Source organism: Rutidosis leptorrhynchoides, chromosome 7, assembly GCF_046630445.1.
Source record: "Rutidosis leptorrhynchoides isolate AG116_Rl617_1_P2 chromosome 7, CSIRO_AGI_Rlap_v1, whole genome shotgun sequence".
NCBI classification, from domain to species: Eukaryota; Viridiplantae; Streptophyta; class Magnoliopsida; order Asterales; family Asteraceae; genus Rutidosis; species Rutidosis leptorrhynchoides.
The window spans coordinates 314,251,615-314,266,042 of NC_092339.1; the positions used below are offsets into that span (position 1 = coordinate 314,251,615).

Below are 14,428 nucleotides of genomic sequence, written 5' to 3' on the forward strand. Positions count from 1 at the left end.
TCAAAGTCATGGCTAGAATCGGCTCTAGCCGCTTTAGATGAACGAAAAATATCTTTTTCCTGATGCCACTCATGAGAGTGGGAGGCTGTATTATCAATAATTTTGTGAGCTTCGGTTGCGGTTTTCATCATAATGGAACCACCAGCTGCTGTGTCGATGTCTTTTCGTGTAGCAACGTCGCATCCTTGGTAGAATATTTGCACTATTTGATAAGTGTCTAAACCGTGCTGAGGACATCCTCTCAACAACTTTTCGAATCTTGTCCACGCTTCATATAATGTTTCATTTGGCTTTTGCGCGAACGTAACAATTTCTCCTTGAAGTCTCACGGCTTTAGATACTGGAAAGAATCTTTTAAGAAAATTTTCAACTAAAACATCCTATGTATCAATCGCTCCTTCAGGTATGATTCTAACCAATCTTTGGCTTCTCCCTTTAAAGTCCAGGGAAACAACATGAGATAGATCTGTTCATCCTCAACTTCTCTGATTTTGAATAGAGTACAGATCCTATTAAAGGTTCGAAGATGTTTGTTTAGATCTTATTTTGGCATACCACTATATTGGCATTGATTAGTTACCATGTGTAGAATTTGTCCTTTGATTTCATAATCTGGCGCATTAATGTCTGGTTGAGTAATTGCGTGACCTTGGCCAGTGCGTTTAGTTCTCATTCGATCTTCCATACTTAGAGGTTCCGGATTTTCCATGATTGAATTTGTTGAATCTGAATCACTAGAGAATTCTGATTTAATGGTTTCTTCCTCGACAATCTCTGGTTGAATGATTTGTGGTTTAGGAGGAATGATTAGTGGTTCAGGATCTCTGAATTGTCCTTAAATATCCTCCGAGTTCTCAATTGTGAGGCCGGGTTCAAAAAATGGATTATCGGAAATTTGAATTGGAGTACTTGGTCGACTAGATGGCGATTCTAAAGAAAAATCAACGGCGACAATGTTGGCTAGATGTCTTGATCGAGTTACAGGTGGTGAACATATGAAAGGTGGTGAATGTTTTGCTCGGTGCATTCACTGAATATCCTATTAGTTATAAAAGATAAAAATTAAATAAGTTATCAAATTAATAGACTTTTCTGCTTTTGCCCACGTTTCGAATAGCCAATAGATGCAACAGGTAGCCAGGACCCTTTAAATCGGAAGCCCACAACTCGCCACTAACAAATCCAACTATTACTACGAACCCGAAAATTTTGGATGCTTATCAATTTAACCGCTTAAAATAATTTTTCGTCGAAATTTAAAGAAGATAAAATCTATGTCCTAAAAACTAGAGCGTCGAAATGAAAAAGAAAAGCGCGTCGAAAAATAAGAGGTCGAAAAATAAGCGTCGAAAAATAAAAGTCGAATAATAATAATAATAAAATGCAGCGTCGAAACTTAAAAGCCTAAAAACTAAGAATTAAAACTTACGTCTAAAGGTATTAAAGCTTAAAGGAATTCTATATCCAAAAATGGCAATTACTTAGAAAGATACTAAAATTTTAGCACGGCGTCGCAAAATTCTAGAGCACCTAAATCTTAATCTAAAGAAAAAGTACTTAAGGGATTTTACGGCAAATCATAGAAATCTAGAAATAAAAATAAACTACGGCAAAAACTAAGTTTAAAACTAAGTACGAACGATAAAAATACAAATTACAAATTAAACGATTAAAATATACAATTTATAAAAAGAGACAAAAAATGATAAATTAATTATTTTTATAAAAATATTATTTTTATATTATTTATTAAAAAGGTACTAATTTATAAATTAATTAAACTAATAAAAACTTAAAATACAAACTTAATTTAAAATCAAACTAAATATTAATTTAATTAAACCCTAATTAATATTTAATTAATTATAACTATTATTAAAACCTAACCCTAATCGACAGTCAAACGTACAGGTCCTGTCAAATCACCCCATACGATCGCATGGGGTTAAAGCATGAAAACTATGCGATCGCATGGCCTTGCAGACTCAGAAGGTTATGCAGGTTCAAAATAGCAGGTTCAACGTATATTTTTTTTTAATTTGATTTTTAATTTTAAAAAATAATATGTTATACAAAAAAAAAAATCTTACTTATTAGTTTTAATTTTTAACAAATGAAAAACAAAATTATAAACTTTTTAATTTTAAATAAACTTAAAAATACAGATATGTATTTTTCTTTTTCTTGTTTTTATATTTTTGTTTTTAATATTTAAAACTTACTATATTTTTACAAAAATAGATTAAAAATAAATATATATATTTTTTTAAAGCGTTTCGCTTTCGGCGTTGTTGAAGTTCCCCGGCAGCGGCGCTAAAAATTTGATGTGTGCAGCGGTGTATACGAAATACTATTATTTTTATTACGAAATAAGATACAATTTACACAAGTTTTATTTATTTATATAGATGGGATATACTTAAACCTTGCTACAACACTTATAGGCAGTGTACCTAATCGTAGAGTAGTGTAGTTTTTAGTAGGTCCGGTTCGTTCCACAGGGAGCTAGCTGAGTTTAACGCTATATTTTTAACAACTATATTTATATAAAATATATTTAATTATATATAGTAATATTATTATAAAGGGGGGTTTTACCGTTTAAAGACCGGTTTGTCGATTTTAAATAAAGCGTAAAGATAAATGACGATAATATAAATGACAGAATTTAAATTGCGATAAAGTAAATTGCAGTAATTAAAATGACAGTAAATAAAGGTACGATGAAATATGAAATAAAAGTATTATGCTTATTTAAACTTCCGTAATCATGATGTTTGACGTTTTGATTTTAATTTATTTATCTGGGTTAATTGTCCTTTGTCCTGGATTTATTTGATACATATCTGGTTTTTGTCTATAATAGTCCATCAGTCATAATTATAAAATGCTCCTCAAATTAACCTTATTCCCGAAGTCAAATATTCCAACTAATTAGGGATTCGAACTGTAACAAGGTTTTAATACTTTATTTAATGATTACTCCAGGTTATCGACTGCGTGTAATCTAAGGTTTTAATACTTTGTTAACAATTACACCAATTATCCTTGTATGTAATACACCCCTGTTTTAATGAGATATGAATATTAATTTACCCACTTGATCAGAATGAATAATCAATTACCCAACCCAAATAATTAATTAAATGATCGTAAAAGATGTCGTATAAATGTCACTAAATAGGACATGCATAATCATTTAATAATTATTAGATTAACAAATTTGAAGATAGGTTCGACAGTTTCTAATGAGTTATCATTTGATTAGACAATACCCCCCATCTATTAATAGTCCATAGTCCAATGTCCACAAGTGTCGGTCTTTTGTCCAAACCCGAATTATGGTACAAAATCCAATAACCCCATTTTAATATTTAATCCAACATCACGATTACTTCGGCTCAAATAAGCATAATAATAACTTAGTTATGAGACATTAATTTAAAAAGGAAGAACATATCTTACAGTGGTGATTAATCGCGTAGCGTTACACGGACAGAACTCTGACTTTAAAACCCGTAAAACATTTCTTACAATAACTCAACTAAACCATAACTTTATTATTAAAATTAACTTAAATTAAAATTATAATATATATATATATATATATATATATATATATATATATATATATATATTAAGTTTACAGAGGAAGAAAGAAAAAATGGTGTACATAATTCGCTGAAAACGCCGCCTTTTATAGCACTTGGCAAGGTTCTGACCTCCATGCGATCGCATGGCTCTCTGATCCAGCTCATATGCTTTTGTTTTCTAGTTTGCCGAAGTTTTATTTAAATATATATATATATATATATATATATATATATATATATATATATATATATATATATATATATATATATATATATATATATATATATATATATATATATATATATATATATATAATATATAATTTATATATATATATTATATTATATTCTTGTGGATAGTTGACTTGTAATTTTAGCTCCGTTGACTCGCGCGTTGATGTTCGGTTCATGTCTCGGTTCTGGATTTTCGAACGTCCTTTCGTACGCGTAGATATCGTGTACTTTGCGTTCCGCTGCTCAGACTCTTGTCATTTTTAGACGTTTCTTATCAATAAATGGAACCACTTGAATTATATCTTGTTCATTTAAGCTTTTTGGTCATTTGTGTCTTTAAATCATCATTTTCTTCTTTTGTCTTCGCACTTATTTATTTAAACGAATATTACATAAAAATAGAACAATTGCAACTAAAATCTTTACATATTGGAAGGATATTGTGCCAAAATATATGTTCATTTGGAGCACTATCACAGATTTTGATAAACTAAAGATGGACGACATTATTTTCATTTACAACTACTTGATTAACTTGAATGAATCTGCAACAATTTATCATGCTACTGCGATGAAGGCAGTCTACAGATTTATATTTGACTCGATGAGATGGATGTCTGTCCACGATTTTCAGATGGGGTTAGAATCTGGACACAAAAATCTCGGAATCAAACCGCCAAGTCAAGTAATCGAAGAGCTAAGATATATGTCCTTACTTAAAGTGAGTGACTGTCCCTATAGGTTTGTGTTTGTTAATTCTCACTGGTATCCCAAGATTACATAATATGTATAATACAATATAAATTAGTTAGGATATGTTTAGTCTAGATTTGTTACAAAATTTTCGTAGCTAAAACTAGCAAATTTAACCAATTTTGTTTTACCCGTCATTTCTTCGTTTCAAATCTGTTTTGAGTGATTCAAGTTGCCATGGTTTCATAATGAACTGAAATTTATGAAACTAAACAGAAAAAATATAAGTTTTGAAATGTCCCGTTCTTATTGATTAAAAACGTTCCATATTAATTGATTTCGTTGCGAGGTTTTGACCTCTATATGAGACATTTTTTCAAAGACTGCATTCATTTTTAAAACAAACCATAACCTTTATTTCATAAATAAAGGTTTAAAAAGCTTTACATAGATTATCAAATAATGATAATCTAAAATATCCTGTTTACACACGACCATTACATAATGGTTTACAATACAAATATGTTACATCGAAATTAGTTTCTTGAATGCAGTTTTTACACAATATCATACAAACATGGACTCCAAATCTTGTCCTTATTTTAGTATGCAACAGCGGAAGCTCTTAGTATTCACCTGAGAATAAACATGCTTTAAACGTCAACAAAAATGTTGGTGAGTTATAGGTTTAACCTATATATATCAAATCGTAACAATAGACCACAAGATTTCATATTTCAATACACATCCCATACATAGAGATAAAAATCATTCATATGGTGAACACCTGGTAACCGACATTAACAAGATGCATATATAAGAATATCCCCATCATTCCGGGACACCCTTCGGATATGATATAAATTTCAAAGTACTAAAGCATCCGGTACTTTGGATGGGGTTTGTTAGGCCCAATAGATCTATCTTTAGGATTCGCGTTAATTAGGGTGTCTGTTCCCTAATTCTTAGATTACCAGACTTAATAAAAAGGGGCATATTCGATTTCGATAATTCCACCATAGAATGTAGTTTCACGTACTTGTGTCTATTTTGTAAATCATTTATAAAACCTGCATGTATTCTCATCCCAAAAATATTATATTTTAAAAGTGGGACTATAACTCACTTTCACAGATTTTTACTTCGTCGGGAAGTAAGACTTGGCCACTGGTTGATTCACGAACCTATAACAATATATACATATATATCAAAGTATGTTCAAAATATATTTACAATACTTTTAATACATTTTGATGTTTTAAGTTTATTAAGTCAGCTGTCCTCGTTAGTAACCTACAACTAGTTGTCCACAGTTAGATGTACAGAAATAAATCGATAAATATTATCTTGAATCAATCCACGACCCAGTGTATACGTATCTCAGTATTGATCACAACTCAAACTATATATATATTTTGGAATCAACCTCAACCCTGTATAGCTAACTCCAACATTCATATATAGAGTGTCTATGGTTGTTCCGCAATATATATATATAGATGGGTCGACATGATAGGTCGAAACATTGTATACGTGTCTATGGTATCTCAAGATTACATAATATACAATATAAGTTGATTAGGTTATGGTTGGAATAGATTTATTACTAACTTTCACGTAGGTAAAATGAGTAGTTTTTATCAATCTTGTTTTACTCGCCATTTCTTCGTTTCTAATCCGTTTTGAGTGATTCCAGTGGCCACAGTTTCGTATTGAACTTAACTTTGTGAATCTAAATAGAAAAAGTATAAGTTTATAGTCAGAAATACAAGTTACAAGTCATTTTTGAAAGAGGTAGTCATTTTCATTGAAAGAACGACATCTTGATGACCATTTTGAAAAACATACTTTCACTTTGAGTTTAACCATGATTTTTGGATATAGTTTCATGTTCATAAGAAAAATAATTTTTCCAGAAGTATAGCTTTTAAATCAAAGTTCTTCTTAGCTTTTAATTATCCCAACCAAAACAGCCTCCGGTTTTACTACGACGGCGTATATCCAGTTTTATGGTGTTTTTCGTGTTTCCGGGTTTTAAATCATTAAGTTAGCATATCATATAGATATAGAACATGTGTTTAGTTGATTTTAAAAGTCTAGTTAGAAGGATTAACTTTATTTGCGAACAAGTTTAGAATTAACTAAACTATGTTCTAGTGATTACAAGTTTATAACGTTGAATAAGACAGCTTTTTATGTATGAATCGAATGATGTTATGAACATCATTACTACCTCAAGTTCCTTGGATAAACCTACTAGAAATGAGAAAAATGGATCTAGCTTCAAAGGATCCTTGGATGGCTTGAAAGTTCTTGAAGCAGAATCATGACACGAAAACAATTTCAAGTAAGATTTCCACTCGAAATAAGATTGTTATAGTTATAGAAATTGAATTAAAGTTTGAATATGATTATTACCTTGTATTAGAAAGATAACCTACTATAAGTAACAAAGGTTTCTTGATCTTGGATGATTACTTGGAATGGATTTAGAAAACTTGGAAGTAAACTTGCAATCTTGGAAGTATTCTTGATTTTATGAAACTAGAACTTTTGGAATTTATGAAGAACACTTAGAACTTGAAGATAGAACTTGAGAGAGATTAATTAGATGAAGAAAATTGAAGAATGAAAGTGTTTGTAGGTGTTTTTGTTCGTTGGTGTATGGATTAGATATAAAGGATATGTAATTTTGTTTTCATGTAAATAAGTCATGAATGATTACTCATATTTTTGTAATTTTATGAGATATTTCATGCTAGTTGCCAAATGATGGTTCCCACATGTGTTAGGTGACTCACATGGGCTGCTAAGAGCTTATCATTGGAGTGTATATACCAATAGTACATATGTCTAAAAGCTGTGTATTGTACGAGTACGAATACGGGTGCATACGAGTAGATTTGTTGATGAAACTGAACGAGGATGTAATTGTAATCATTTTTGTTAAGTAGAAGTATTTTGATAAGTGTCTTGAATTCTTTCAAAAGTGTATGAATACATATTAAAACACTACATGTATATACATTTTAACTGAGTCGTTAAGTCATCGTTAGTCGTTACATGTAAATGTTGTTTTGAAACCTTTAGGTTAACGATCTTGTTAAATGTTGTTAACCCATTATTTATTATATCAAATGAGAGGTTAAATTGTTATATTATCATGATATTATGATATATAATATATCTTAGTATGATATATATACAGTTAAATATCGTTACAACGATAATCGTTGCATATATGTCTCGTTTCGAAATCATTAAGTTAGTAGTCTTATTTTTACATATATAGTTCATTGTTAATACACTTAATGATATATTTACTTATCATTTAACATAATTAACCAAGTGTATAAATATCTTAATATGATTCATATGTACCTAGTAAGACGTTATAACGATAATCGTTATATATATCGTTTTCGAGTTTCTTAATTTAATAGTCTCATTTTTATGTATATAACTCATTGTTAAAATACCTAATGAGATACATACTTATAATAAAATCATGTTAACTATATATATAACCATATATATATATGTCATCGTATAGTTTTTACAAGTTTTAACGTTCGTGAATCACCAGTCAACTTGGGTGGTCATTTGTCTATATGAAACCTATTCCAATTAATCAAGTATTAATAAGTTTGATTGCTTAACATGTTGGAAACACTTAATCATGTAAATATCAATTTCATTTAATATATATAAACATGGAAAAGTTAGGGTCACTACAAGTTTAAAGTCGAAAATACAGGTTACAAGTCATTTTTTAAAGAGGTAGTCATTTCCGTCGAAAGAACGACATCTTGATGACCATTTTGAAAAACATGCTTCCACTTTGAGTTTAACCATGATTTTTGGATATAGTTTCATGTTCATAAGAAAAATCATTTTCCCAGAAGAACAACTTTTAAATCAAAGTTTATCATAGTCTTTAATTATCAAACCCAAAACAGCCCGCGGTGTTACTACAACGACGTATGTTCGGTTTTACGGTGTTTTTCATGTTTCCAGGTTTTAAATCATTAAGTTAGCATATCATATAGATATAGAACATGTGTTTATTTGATTTTAAAAGTCAAGTTATAAGGATTAACTTTATTTGTGAAAAAGTTTAGAATTAACTAAACTATGTTCTAGTGATTACATGTTCAAATCTTTGAATAAGATAGTATTATATATATGAATCGAATGATGTTATGAACATCATTACTACCTCAAGTTTGGTAGGTAAACCTACTAGAAGTGACAAAAATTGATCTAGCTTCAAAGGATTCTTGGATGGCTTGAAAGTTCTTGAAGTAGAATCATGACACGAAAACAAGTTTAAGTAAGATTATCACTCGAAATAAGATTGTTATAGTTATAGAAATTGAACCAAAGTTTAAATATGAGTATTACCATGAATTAGAAAGATATCTTACTGTAAATAAGAAAGATTTCTTGAGTTTGGATGATCACTTGAAATGGATTAGAAAGCTTGAAAGTAGACTTGTAAACTTGAGAGTATTCTTGATTTTAAGAAACTAGAACTTATAGAATTTATGAAGAACACTTAGAACTTGAAGATAGAACTTGAGAGAGATCAATTAGATGAAGAAAATTGAAGAATGAAAGTGTTTGTAGGTGTTTTTGGTCTTTGGTATATGGATTAGATATAAAGGATGTGTAAGTTTGTTTTCATGTAAATAATTCATGAATGATTTATAATATTTTTTATAATTTTGTGAGAAATTTCATGCTAGTTGCCAAATTATGGTTCCCACATATTTAATTACTCACATGTTCTGCTAAGGAGCTGATCATTGAAGTGTATATACCAATAGTATATACATCTAGAAGCTGTGTATTGTACGAGTACGAATACGGGTGCATACGAGTAGAATTGTTGATGAAAATGAATGAGGATGTAATTGTAAGCATTTTTGTTAAGTAGAAGTACTTTGATATGTGTCTTGAAGTCTTTCAAAAGTGTACAAATACATCTTAATACACTACATGTATATACATTTTAACTGAGTCGTTAAGTCATCGTTAGTCGTTACATGTAAGTGTTGTTTTAAAACCTTTACGTTAACGATCTCATTTAATGTTGTTAACCCATTGTTTATTATATCTAATGTGATGTTAAATTATTACATTATAATGATATTATAATGTATGATTATATCTTAATATGATATATATACATTAAAATGTCGTTACAACGATAATCGTTACATATATGTCTCGTTTCGAAATCCTTAAGTTAGTAGTCTTGTTTTTACATATGTAGTTCATTGTTAACACACTTAATGATATACTTAATTATCATTTTATCATGTTAAACATAGTATATCTATATCTTAATATGATTCATATGTATTTAGTAAGACATTGCTATAACGATAATCGTTATATATATCGTTTCGAGTTTCTTAATTCAATAATCTCATTTTTATGTATATCACTCATTGTGAATACGCTTAGTAAGATACTTGAAAGGACCCGTCCTAATCCATCCGGACAAAGTCCATATCGATTACAAACGATTCACAATAGTGGGTTACATCGCGAGGTACTTGACCTCTATATGATACATTTTACAAACATTGCATTCGTTTTAAAAAGACAAACTTCCTTACATCGAAAATTGATGATATGCATACCATTTCATAATATATCTAACTATAATTATCTTAATAATAATCTTGTTGAACTCGACGACTCGAATGCAACGTCTTTTGAAATATGTCATGAATGACTCCAAGTAATATCTGTAAAGTGAGCAAATGCACAGCGGAAGATTTCTTTCATACCTGAGAATAAACATGCTTTAAAGTGTCTACCAAAAGGTTGGTGAGTTCATTAGTTTAATATAAATAATCATTTCATAATTTTTAATAGACCACAAGATTTCATATTTCCATTTCTCATAAACATACGTCCCATGCATAGAGACAAAAATATCATTCATATAGATTGAACACCTGGTAACCGACATTCACAATATACATATAAGAATATCCCCATCATTCCGGGATCCTCCATCGGACATGATATAAATTTCGAAGTACTAAAGCATCCAGTACTTTGGATGGGGCTTGTTGGGCCCGATAGATCCATCTTTAGAGTTCGCGTCAATTAGGGTGTCTGTTCCCTAATTCTTAGATTACCAGACTATATAGGGGCATATTCGATTTAATAATCCAACCATAGAATGTAGTTTCAATTACTTGTGTCTATTTCGTAAAACAGTTATAAAAACAGCGCATGTATTCTCAGTCCCAAAAATATATATTGCGAAAGCATTTAAAAGGGAATAATGAAACTCACTCATATAAATATTGTAAAACAGTTAATAAAGCATTTGCATGTATTCTCAGCCCAAAAATGTAAAGAGTAAAAGGGAATCAAATGAAACTCACCTAATGTATTTTGTAGTAAAAATACATATGACGACATTAAACAACTTAACAATGCAGGGTTGGCCTCTGATTCACGAACCTATATCATTTGTATATTTATTAATATGCATAATTGGAATCGAACAAATATATATATATATATATATATATATATATATATATATATATATATATATATATATATATATATATATATATATATATATATATATATATATATATATATAAATTTATTAATTATGTTCTTTGTTTATATTAACGATATGTATATGTTTCTTATATTCCTTTTGTTATATAAAAATATTAATCTTCATTAGGTTATATGTAATAAATATATTTTTTAGAATATATATCATTTGTATATTAATAATATTAGTAGTTAATATAATATTAATTGTGGTAAAAATGATAATAATTACAATACTTAATATTACTAATAAGATAATAATGTTAATAATTCTATTAATGATAATAATAATAATAATATTAATAATTATATTTATAAAATTATTAATCTTACTGTTAATGATAGTTATGATACATATCTTTGTGTAATTACATAATGATAATATTTGTGATACTACAATCATAATACTACTTAATGATATTAGTGATAAAGATAATAATACTAATAATAGAAATAATAAGAATCATAATTGTATTTATAATACATATACTAATAATAATGATAATCATAATTTTCGTGTTTAATTTCTAAGCTAATAATTAAAGTTTTTGTAACATTAATTCATAATCTTAGTCATAATAATAATAATAGTAATACTTATATTAATAATAGATTAAAAAAAAATTAATAATAATGATAATAATTGAAGTATTAATGATAAAACTAGTAATGATAATAATAATAATAGTAGTGATAATAGTAGCAAATATAGTATTAATCTTAGTGTAATTTAACAATAATTATAATTACTAATAATAATAATTTCATAACAAGAATAATAATACTAATAACAATAATAGTAGTAGTAGTAATAATAATGGTAATAATATTAATTGTACAAATAATCTTGTTAATAATAATAATAATTACCTAATAACTACAATAATACATAGTAACAAGAATAATCAAGTAATGATATTAAAGATAATATGAAATGTCCCGTTCTTATTGATTAAAAACGTTCCATATTAATTGATTTCGTTGCGAGGTTTTGACCTCTATATGAGACGTTTTTCAAAGACTGCATTCATTTTAAAACAAACCATAACCTTTATTTCATCAATAAAGGTTTAAAAAGCTTTACGTAGATTATCAAATAATGATAATCTAAAATATCATGTTTACACACGACCATTACATAATGGTTTACAATACAAATATGTTACAACAAAATAAGTTTCTTGAATGCAGTTTTTACACAATATCATACAAGCATGGACTCCAAATCTCGTCCTTATTTAAGTATGCGACAGCGGAAGCTCTTAATAATCACCTGAGAATAAACATGCTTAAAACGTCAACAAAAATGTTGGTGAGTTATAGGTTTAACCTATATATATCAAATCGTAACAATAGATCACAAGATTTCATATTTCAATACACATCTCATACATAGAGATAAAAATCATTCATATGGTGAACACCTGGTAACCGACATTAACAAGATGCATATATAAGAATATCCCCATCATTCCGGGACACCCTTCGGATATGATATAAATTTCGAAGTACTAAAGCATCCGGTACTTTGGATGGGGTTTGTTAGGCCCAATAGATCTATCTTTAGGATTCGCGTCAATTAGGGTGTCTGTTCCCTAATTCTTAGATTACCAGACTTAATAAAAAGGGGCATATTCGATTTCGATAATTCAACCATAGAATGTAGTTTCACGTACTTGTGTCTATTTTGTAAATCATTTATAAAACCTGCATGTATTCTCATCCCAAAAATATTAGATTTTAAAAGTGGGACTATAACTCACTTTCACAGATTTTTACTTCGTCGGGAAGTAAGACTTGGCCACTGGTTGATTCACGAACCTATAACAATATATACATATATATCAAAGTATGTTCAAAATATATTTACAACACTTTTAATATATTTTGATGTTTTAAGTTTATTAAGTCAGCTGTCCTCGTTAGTAACCTACAACAAGTTGTCCACAGTTAGATATACAGAAATAAATCGATAAATATTATCTTGAATCAATCCACGACCCAGTGTATACGTATCTCAGTATTGATCACAACTCAAACTATACATATTTTGGAATCAACCTCAACCCTGTATAGCTAACTCCAACATTCACATATAGAGTGTCTATGGTTGTTCCGAAATATATATAGATGTGTCGACATGATAGGTCGAAACATTGTATACGTGTCTATGGTATCTCAAGATTACATAATATACAATACAAGTTGATTAAGTTATGGTTGGAATAGATTTTATACCAATTTTCACGTAGCTAAAATGAGAAAAATTATCCAATCTTGTTTTACCCATAACTTCTTCATTTTAAATCCGTTTTGAGTGAATCAAATTGCTATGGTTTCATTTTGAACTCTATTTTATGAATCTAAACAGAAAAAGTATAGGTTTATAGTCGGAAAAATAAGTTACAAGTCATTTTTGTAAAGGTAGTCATTTCAGTCGAAAGAACGACGTCTAGATGACCATTTTAGAAAACATACTTCCACTTTGAGTTTAACCATAATTTTTGGATATAGTTTCATGTTCATAATAAAAATCATTTTCTCAGAATAACAACTTTTAAATCAAAGTTTATCATAGTTTTTAATTAACTAACCCAAAACAGCCCGCGGTGTTACTACGACGGCGTAAATCCGGTTTTACGGTGTTTTTCGTGTTTCCAGGTTTTAAATCATTAAGTTAGCATATCATATAGATATATAACATGTGTTTAGTTGATTTTAAAAGTCAAGTTAGAAGGATTAACTTTTGTTTGCGAACAAGTTTAGAATTAACTAAACTATGTTCTAGTGATTACAAGTTTAAACCTTCGAATAGGATAGCTTTATATGTATGAATCGAATGATGTTATGAACATCATTACTACCTTAAGTTCCTTGGATAAACCTACTGGAAAAGTGAAAAATGGATCTAGCTTCAACGGATCCTTGGATGGCTCGAAGTTCTTGAAGCAGAATCATGACACGAAAACAAGTTCAAGTAAGATCATCACTTGAAATAAGATTGTTATAGTTATAGAAATTGAACCAAAGTTTGAATATGATTATTACCTTGTATTAGAATGATAACCTACTATAAAAAACAAAGATTTCTTGAGGTTGGATGATCACCTTACAAGATTGGAAGTGAGCTAGCAAACTTGAAAGTATTCTTGATTTTATGTAACTAGAACTTGTAGAATATATGAAGAACACTTAGAACTTGAAGATAGAACTTGAGAGAGATTAATTAGATGAAGAAAATTGAAGAATGAAAGTGTTTGTAGGTGTTTTTGGTCGTTGGTGTATGGATTAGATATAAAGGATATGTAATT

General features: G+C 28.9%; 1 non-coding gene across 1 annotated transcript; it reads left to right on the forward strand.

Annotated features, from left to right (window-relative positions):
• Nucleotides 1–219: 219 nt before the first annotated feature.
• LOC139860921 (small nucleolar RNA R71) lies at nucleotides 220–326 on the forward strand. The gene has a single exon (XR_011763547.1). It is a non-coding gene; the product is annotated as a small nucleolar RNA R71 (small nucleolar RNA).
• Nucleotides 327–14,428: the final 14,102 nt, after the last annotated feature.